General features: G+C 44.5%; 1 long non-coding RNA gene across 1 annotated transcript; it reads right to left on the minus strand.

Moving 5' to 3' along the window:
* Nucleotides 1-603: 603 nt before the first annotated feature.
* On the minus strand, nt 604-8,839 carry LOC139227037 (uncharacterized). Its single transcript, XR_011587361.1, has 3 exons — nt 8,786-8,839; nt 8,554-8,603; nt 604-1,572 (listed from the first exon to the last, which is right to left on the minus strand). It is a non-coding gene; the product is annotated as an uncharacterized lncRNA (long non-coding RNA).
* Between the last annotated feature and the right edge of the window lie 525 nt (nt 8,840-9,364).

Raw genomic sequence — 9,364 nt, forward strand, 5'->3', positions numbered from 1 at the left:
CTCTCTAATATATAATTCCATCTACTGGACTACTGCTCCAACTAGTGGACTACTGTGGTAATGCAGCCATTGCTAGAAATACAATAAAAGCATCAGGGGACAGGTCACCTGACAAGTTCCTGAGTTGAAGCCATCTTGTAAGTGTGTGTTTGTGATGTCATAGAGAAGATATCGCACTCTTTTGTTTATTAATGACGACCGTTTTGAGTTTTAAGCAACATCTGGAAGGAATGTGTCACTAATCAAGCTTGGTGGGAACTTATGAATTAAAGTTCCTAATTTAAAATATTTTGTCAAAGAATATTAAAGCAGAACCCAAAGCTCTATTGCAGAGATATTTGGTCTTCACTAAGAAAGTCCAGGCCCAAAACAGGTGACCCAAAGTGTAAGATAGGGTGGGGCGTGTGGGGTGTTGTGTGTCTCTATGAGGGGGTCAGGTTCCCTTCAGACCAACTTAAGCGGTTTCGAATCGCTTCCCCTCCCTTGGGTTCTGTACTCTGGATTTATTTTGGGGGTATGACAAAAGTGCAGAGGACGCTGGTTTGATGCAAAGAACTTTGGTTTTATTACAGTCAGGGTAATACAGGCTTATTACTCTGGTAAGAAAATACACGGCCAAACTTACAATCACTCTAATAAAGAACAATACAAGGAAAGGTACAAGGTCAAACTTATAAACACTCTAATAAAATACCATACACTACACATTCAAAGGGGGTTGCAGTAAAATTATACCTCCCACCTCCCAATACCTAATTCTAGCTAGGTTAGACTCCAGGGCAGGCAGGGATCTATGCTTACCAATCCTTTTGATAGTTAATGGGAGATGGTGATGTTCTTCCTTCCTTCAGGACTTCAAGACTTCGAGGCTGGAGAGTCTCTTCGCTCTCTCTCCTCTCTCTCGCTCTCTCTCTCCTCTCTTTCATCTCTCTCCTAGCTCTCTTTCTCCCCTCTCTCTAACCTCTGTTGAAAACAGTGGCCAGTTACACGATTTCAGTGTTCTAATCTTGCCGCTCAATCTGTTCACAATCCTTTGCATAATTTTGGCGGGCTTGGTTCTTCATTGTAATATTTTTTCGGGCTCATTAAAGTTGATATGTCTTGGGTGGGTTGATGTTCGAAAACTGTTTCCTGATGGAAAATATTAGTTTGGTAATTGCAATGTCCTTTTGTGCTTAGTCTTTCGCGTACAGGCTGGATTGGGCATCTTTGTGATGTATATGCTGAAATGGTTTGTCCAGACCCATGTTGATGGGGAGCCACCTCTGGGTGATTTTGTGATGGTAATGTCTCTTGTGGAGGAAGATTTCCAAATACTCATTCTTCCAGACAGGTTACCTCAGTCCTCACATCCAGACAGTTCCAATAATCAAGTGGGCTTCTTTTGTTCCCTAGGTCCGCCCACAGGCTTGAATTTGTCTTGTAAAAGTTTATAATTCTATTAAAGTTTGTAGTTTCTTCCATAAGCACTTTAGAGTTCCAAACTTTTCAGTAGATAGTCCCAAATTAAATTTCCTTTCGAATGAGCCCAAACACAGGGTGGAGGGGGGAGGTTCTGGTGAATTTTGCTCTCTGCAAAAGATAACGAGTGTAAGATCTGAGAGGATATTTCTGATATCCCAGTGGTTAAAGAAAAGATTACAGTTATTTACTAGGAACCAATCAAAGTGCACTTCACCATCTCTGGCGAGATTTCTTGCAAACTTCTTTCCAAATCCTTTCACTGGTAATGTGCGCCCCTCTCCCACTTCCATCGCTTACATAGACCAGCGCCTCCCCCACCAACCCTCCCCCCCCACCTCCCTTTGCAAGAGGGTAAAATTTAAAGTACGGCAAAGAATGCACAGGAGATCTGCCAATGTATAATGACATTTGAAATACTAGAGCCTTTCCCTGTCAGTTTCTGGTCTTTAGACGTTGAACATTAAAGACTGAAGACCTGGCCTGCAGGATTTCCTGAGCCTGAAGTACAAGGGTTGAATTTCCACAGGAGCAGTCCAACTCATCCACTGTAGCATCAATGGAAGAGCCACAGAAATCCCGGGAAAATGGCAAACAGCTTCCATGCCTCATCCATGCCTTTGTTACCTCTAGACTTGACTATTCCAACACACTCCTGGCTGGCCTCTCACATTCTACTCTTACGTAAACTAGAGATGATCCAAAACTCGGCAGCCCATGTCCTAACTCGCACCAATTCCCGTTCACCCCTGTGCTCGCTGACCTACATTGACTTCCGGTTAAGGAATGCCTCGATTTCAAAATTCTCATCCTTGTTTTCAAATCCCTCCATGGCCTCGCTCCTCCTTACCTCTGTAATCGCCTCCAGCCCCACAACCCCCAGCGATGTCTGCGCTCCTCTAATTCTGCTCCCTTGAGCATCCCTGATTATAATCGGTCAACCATTGTTGGCTGTGCCTTCTGTTGCCTAGGCCCTAAGCTCTGGAACTCCTTGCCTAAACCTCTCCATTTGCTACCTCTCTTTCCTCCTTTAAGACGCTCCTTAAAACATACCTCTTTGACCAAGCTTTTGGTCACCTGCCCTAATTTCTACTTATGCGGCTTGGTGTCAAATTTTTATCGCATAATACTCCTGTGAAGAGTCTTGTGATGTTTCACTATGTTAAAGGCGCAATACAAATACAAGTTGTTGTTGTTGTTGCCCTACTAGTAGAGTCTTCACAGCTTTTCTGCTAATGTTATGATGGATTGGGAGGGGGAGTGGGTGGGGGGAACCCATTGTAGCAATTCCCTTCCTCACGGTCAATAGTTCCTGACACTTCTAATATCTTGTAATTTGATGAGTAGCTCCTCCTCTATCAAAGGTTTTGAAAAAATGGATACAGAGAGAATGTTTCCACTTGTGGGGAAGAGCACAATTAGAGTCCAACAATATAAGATATTCACCAAGAAACCCAATAGGGAATTCAGAAGAAACTTCTTTACCCAAAGAGTGGTGAGAATGTGGAACTCGCTACCACAGGGAGTGGTTGAAGCGAATAGTATAGATGCATTTAAGAGGAGGCTGGACAAGCATTGGAGGGAGAAGGGTTACCCTGATAGATTTAGATGAGGAAAGACGGGAGGAAGCTCGAGTGGAACATAAACACCGACATGGACTAGTTGAGCTGAATGGCCTGTTTCTGTGCCGAATATCCTAAGTAATCCTATGTAATCCTAGCCAACAGGACCAAGCAGTTATTGTTAATCTTAATGAAAACTTTGAAACTAACAGTCAGAGAAAGAAAGCAACGTTACTCAGTAATGTTCAGGTGCAACCACAACCTACCATGTACACTGTACATGAATGGAACATAAGGCAACACATAATTAACAACAACTTGTATTTATATAGCGTCTTCAATGTAGTAAAACATCCCTAGGTGCATCACAGGAGTATCATCAAACAGAATTTGACACCGAACCACATAAGGAGACATTAGGACAGATGACCAAACATTGGTCAAATTGCTAGGTTCTGAGGTGCATTGCAAAAGGAGAGAACGGTAGAGAGATTTAGGGCGAGAATTCAATAATCGCTGCTATAAAGTATCATTGCTCAGCTGTAAAGACCCTGATTAACCCTTCAGCATTTTGAAATGACTCTGCTTCTTCATTTCCCCCTCCTCTCATCACTCGTACTTTAATGGTGAGAATCTCATGAATTGCCTCGTCTGAATTCTCTTATCGGTTTCACAGCATTGAGCACTGAGCACCGAGATCAATTTCAATGTGCTCAAATTGATGGACTCTTGCACTATAAACATTGGCAAACTGAGGCTCTTTATACTGAAGGAATCACTGCAGTGCTCAGTAATTGGACTTCACACTTGGAAAATATCTAGCAATTTTACAAATGACTTTCTAAACTATTGCTGTTGTTCTTTGGTCATAACATGGTGCCATATGTTCTACTCATATGTAGTGTACATGGCAGCTTGTGATTGTGAGTCAGCATTGCCCAGTCGCTTTGGTAATGGTTTGCTCTGGAGACCAATTTCAGCAACTAGCGGTAGTTTCGTGCCTGCATAATTTTATGATCCCAGTGGATTTTGATTGCGCCATCAGAGCTTTGGAGATTACTTTGGATGGGGTGGAATGTCTTCCAGATGCTTGTTGTATGAGCTACGAGTGAGCGTGGGGGGTGGGGGTTGGGGGGGGCGGGGTGGTGGTTAAAGTGTAACCAGCCATTGTGAGAGAATTTCTCCTGGTTCAGCCTCAGAGTACAACCGAGTACATGATTTTTCTCAAAGTATTGATGACATCCCAATCCATGTTGATCAGGTAGGAGGAGAGATGGTTGGCTCTGTTGCTGGAATAGTACAGGCTACGCTCAAAGAAAATCCAGGTGCTCGTCCATGTTGGAGATACAATGGGGAGCACCAAGAGGCAGTTTGCCAGAACTGGTTCGACTATGCATCTTTTGCATGTCAAACAGCATCGTTGTTACATAAATCACTCCACCTCGTTCTTAGTGGCCATGGGTCCACAGTATACAAATGCTCCCTAGCTCAGTAGTATTTGCCAATCTTAGTCAAAAGGAACCATAAGATGATTTATTTGGGGCCTAGAAAAGTCAGGCTGGCATTGGTGGACCCTTTTTGAAGTTCCAGTTCATTGTTGAAGCAGACTGGAGGGAGCTTCACTTTGTATCTAATCATCCTAAGCCTGCCTGGAGAGTGCTTGGTGCTTAATCTGGGTGCTTGAAATAAGAAGGTGTTCCATTCTCCAGCACCACCATCTCCCACCTCAACTGGTGCTATTGAGCCATTCAGACCAGGAAGGTCCCAGGTTTGAACCTTGGCCTACAGTGGGTTTGTTGATCTCACCTGGAGTGTGATGGGATGATACATTTGACTTTGATATCCCCGTTAGTAAGGAAAGAAATAAGCAGAATTTTCCTTGTGCCTGCGATTCCTGCTAGAAGCTGTTCACATTTAAAAGAACCATAGGAGAGAAGCAGCGAGTTGTTATGATCTGGAATGCATTGCCTGAAAGCGTGCTGGCAGCAGATTCAATAGTAACTGTCGAAAGGGAATTGAATATCTACTTGAAGAGGAAACATTTTCAGAGTTGTGGGGAAGGAGCTGGAAAGTGGAACTAATTGGATAGCTCTTTCAAAGAGCTGGCACAGGCACAATGGGCGGAATAGTGCTGTATGATTCTACACATTGGGTGAGGAAACAGATCAGGTTTGCAAGATTACAAAGAGCGTTGGGAGTCCTAAGATTGTGAAAGATGCCATATAATTGCAAGTTCTTTCATTAGCTTTTTGATCTAAATTTGCTCGTTCATGTTTTGGAAATTAAGTAAGTTTGTTCTTTACCTGCAGCAGTTTTGATTACTCTTTATTTGGCTTACCTTCACCAATTGACATATGGTCTGTGCCAACTATTTTGCTTTCAAAAGCTAAATCAAATTACACTGGAGAAACTCTTTACCCTTGCTAGAATTTAACTGATTATAACAGTACTATTTGCACACCCATTACAATTACATTTTCATTGCTTTCAAGGACATAGGAACAGACAATAATGGTGCTGGCTTAATTCCAAGCATTAGCAGTTTACACACGTATGCCTCTCTCATTCAGTATCTCTCTCCTGTATTAGAGTTGCTTGCCAGTAAACATATTGATGAGACACATATACATAGGGATTGAGTATATAATCCCAATGCATTCATATTCACAGGCTTTAAGAATTGTCAAATCAAACCTACTCAACATATCAAAGTGAGGCCGCAAAGTTCTCAGTACTACATTCTGTCCCTGCCCATTGTTTTGCCTGTCACTGAGAACTGTCATAACATTTCACCAACATGTATAAAAGTATCAGCATAATTTCAATAAAAAAAACATTTATTTCTCATTTCAAAAACATCTGACTGTAATATTCCCTAAAATTTGACTTTAAAAAAGAATTGACAATCCCAGGGAAGGGCCATGCCCAATATTCAGGATGCAAACATAGTTAGAACATTAGGGGGACCAAATTGGCCTCTTGTGTGCCTGCCGTTAACGCCTCTGGGGGGCGCTAATGGGGCGTAAAATGTTTTTCATCCGGGCGTGGCGATAACAGCGTCCCCTGCGAATTGGGCGGGGGTTTTACGGAGGCGGTATGAGGTAGCGCCCCGCTCAGCTGCGGCGGCAAAAATGACGTCATCGTCGTGTGCAGCGCCCCGTTACTGCCCCGGAACTGAAATTAAGCCACGCAGCCTGACTTACCACCTGGCGGTGACAGCGACAGCTTCAGCTGTTGAGTTGGAGTCGGCTGGAGCAGCGCTATTTAAAGGCGCCAAATAAATTTCTGTCACCCATTACTCTTTGCAGCTTGCTATCACATAGGCAGAGTGGCTGGTGGACAGATTGCAGTGATTTTGACTTCAAGGACTGTTCTGCCTCCTAACTATTCCCCTGTATCATTCAGGGCAGATTTCAAATCACAACATTATCTCGTTTCATGGGAGCTGTGTTGGCACTCGACTTCCTGCTGCGACATCACTGTCGGAGACTCCTTAGGTGAAGACAAAAGCGGAGATAAATGCTGAGAGAAAGGGAGAGAGAAAGGCAGGGAGAAGGACCTAGCGCAAGGCAGGGAGAGGCACAGGGAGAAAGGCAGAAAATGTGGCCAGAGGGAGGAGGGCCAACAGGGCTGCCAACAGGAGGCCTTACCCTCCCAGGGTATTCTGGCAGCAGTTCTCCTACATCAGTGTTACTGAGGAACAGTGAGTTCCTCGTCTGAGTCCTGTGGAGCAGAACTCGCGTGCGAACTCGGCCTTGCCCTCCGGAGAGATGGCTCCCGAGGTTCCCTTGCCCCTTGGTCTTGCTGCAGCCTGTTAGGCCCTGGTGCATCACCCTGTGCAGACCCCTCTACTAATCTAATCTCTAACGAAAGCGTAGTGCTAGTATCTGAGCTGGTGCCTGCGGGTGAGAGAAGCAATGACGCAGTGCTCGGCTGCTACTCCTCCTACTCCTACTCCTCCTCCTCCTCCTCCTCCTCCTCCTCTTCTTCCTCCTCCTCCTCCTCCTCCTCCTCCTCCTCCTCCTCCTCTTCCTCTTCCTCCTCTCCCTCCAGAATGTCTTGGGGGGGGGGGTGAGGAGTCTCAGGTACAGGATGAACAGCTTCTGCCTGGTTATCTGAAAGCATAAATGGTGCAAGACTCACATTAAAGTGAAGGCAGTGGGGCAGGAATGGAGCAAGGAATGCAGATAGTATCAGGAGCTGGAAAGCGATAAAGCCTTCTGGTGTGAGGGGGAAGTGGGATGAGAGAAGGAGAGGGGTTAAATGTACCTTTGTTGCCCCTAACGGGGTCGGTGTCTCCACCACTACCTGCGGGCCAATGAACCGCAGCACTCGCTTCTCAAGGTCAGAGAGGGACCGCAGTTCAGGTTCCCCTCCTCCAGTCCTCTGCTGCTCCCATCTGTTATGTGCCATCTTAGCCTGCAAAAGAAAGGAACTCATGTGAGTAAGAGTCTAGTTATGTATGTAGAAAATATGTCTGCCGTGGTTGAATAGCTGTGAATGTAGGCAAGGTGTGAGATGAGGGCGTGCAGGGGCGGATTAACCATGGGGTGGATGGGGCTGTAGCCCCAGGCCAACCAAAGAACATCGGTTCACCAAAATAAATGCAGGAAAAAATATGTAAGGCCTCCCAAATAGGCTGAATAGAATAGACAATAAGAGAGGAAAAACAAGACCAAGGAAAATATTGTTTATTTGGCCCAACGTGTACATACCTATTTTTGCAGACAAGATCTTTACTATTTATCTGTGTTATTATTTAACTGTGCTATTATATAATATATTTAATATATAAAATATATGTTCATATCTAATATATTATATTCATATATTATAATATAAGTCTACTGTAGTAATTTGTTATTATATTTATGCATTTGATATATATGCTTTCATTGTTGAATATACTGGCCTATGTTTTCAGAATCAGAATCATATACATAATGCAATGAACATGAACAAACATAACTATCGGCCCATTTGGATCAGTTTGCCCCAGACCCATCAGGCCCTTAATCCGGCCCTGAGGATGTGAGTGTGAGTATCTGCAGATATTTTGTGGTTGAGTGGTGTGGAAGTGGTGGTTTGCACAGTGTGAACAGACAGAGGTTGAGAGACTGTTATGGATGAGGTGTGGAAGCATGTACTCACCTTCACCACCCGACATAGGTCATTGAATTTTTTCCTGCACTGGACTTACCTCCCGGGCCACCTCTTGCCACATGGCCCGGTAAACCTGCGGTGATGGTCTCCTTCCCGATGCAGGGAACAGCGACTCCCTTCTTGTCTCCAGTGCACCCGCCAATGCCTCCAGAGCTACATCGTTAAATTGTGTGGTTCTCTCCCTTTAAGGGGGAATGGCAGCAGCCATTTCGCAAACTTCTTCAGGTCCAGAGATCACTGACTGAAGCTCAGCAAGGCTGAAAATGAGCAGCAGCAGGTTCAAATGACCTCCGTTTTAAGAGCTGGATTGGGCTGGAGTCAAGGATTGAAGTGTGAGACATGGGGAAATCACCCCTCACCCATCTACCTGTAGGACATGTGGAAATCGCACCTCGCCCCGGCTGACAGAGTTCAGACCTGCAGAACAAACAACACAAAACCCAATGGATCTGTGAAACAAGCTTCTTTCACTTAAAAACAGCAAGGAACTACAAGTAATTCACACAGAACTGTAGGATATAATACCCCTGATTATACTTCAGCATACAGTAATATTCCCTTACTTTAAAATCAAACTATGATAAGCAAACACTACGTACGCACTGACACCAGCGAGTGGTCGATTCGTTGATGACTAGATGCACAACTTTAATTGGCAACTGACCAGGTTGCCCGACTGCACAGCCCCATGTGCCTTTTTGCAGCACTGTTTATACCGCAAAGACTTGGTAACTTGCCCACTTTGTACATATCGCACTAGACGAGCAGCTAGTTTTCATTCCTTCTTATCAAACGGCAGTTATTTATGTCCGCCCTTTTTTTCATGATGAGTCATTGGTTTGTTTTCACTCAAAGTCTGTTGGTCTCTTATCTGTGAGAAAGACAGCTTGCAGAGTTCAGCAGGCTTTAATTAAAAGTTCTCACAGCAGCTAGCCTCTTGGCCTCGCGAGACATGCTGGTTTATAAAATTAGGTCAACTTTTAAGTTTGGCCAAGTTATAGCAGAGTTACAGCAAATATAGCAGAAAATGGTGTATTCTTACCGAAAGCTGATTGCGGAATGGAACTCAGCTGAAATTGAGTAACTGGCTGTGAATAGCGCCCCTGCAGCGCCCACCTGAGGCCATCAGCACCTTAATTTATCGCCCCCCTACACTCCAGGGGCAAAAACGCCCAATT

This window comes from Pristiophorus japonicus, chromosome 16 (genome assembly GCF_044704955.1).
Source record: "Pristiophorus japonicus isolate sPriJap1 chromosome 16, sPriJap1.hap1, whole genome shotgun sequence".
NCBI classification, from domain to species: domain Eukaryota; kingdom Metazoa; phylum Chordata; class Chondrichthyes; family Pristiophoridae; genus Pristiophorus; species Pristiophorus japonicus.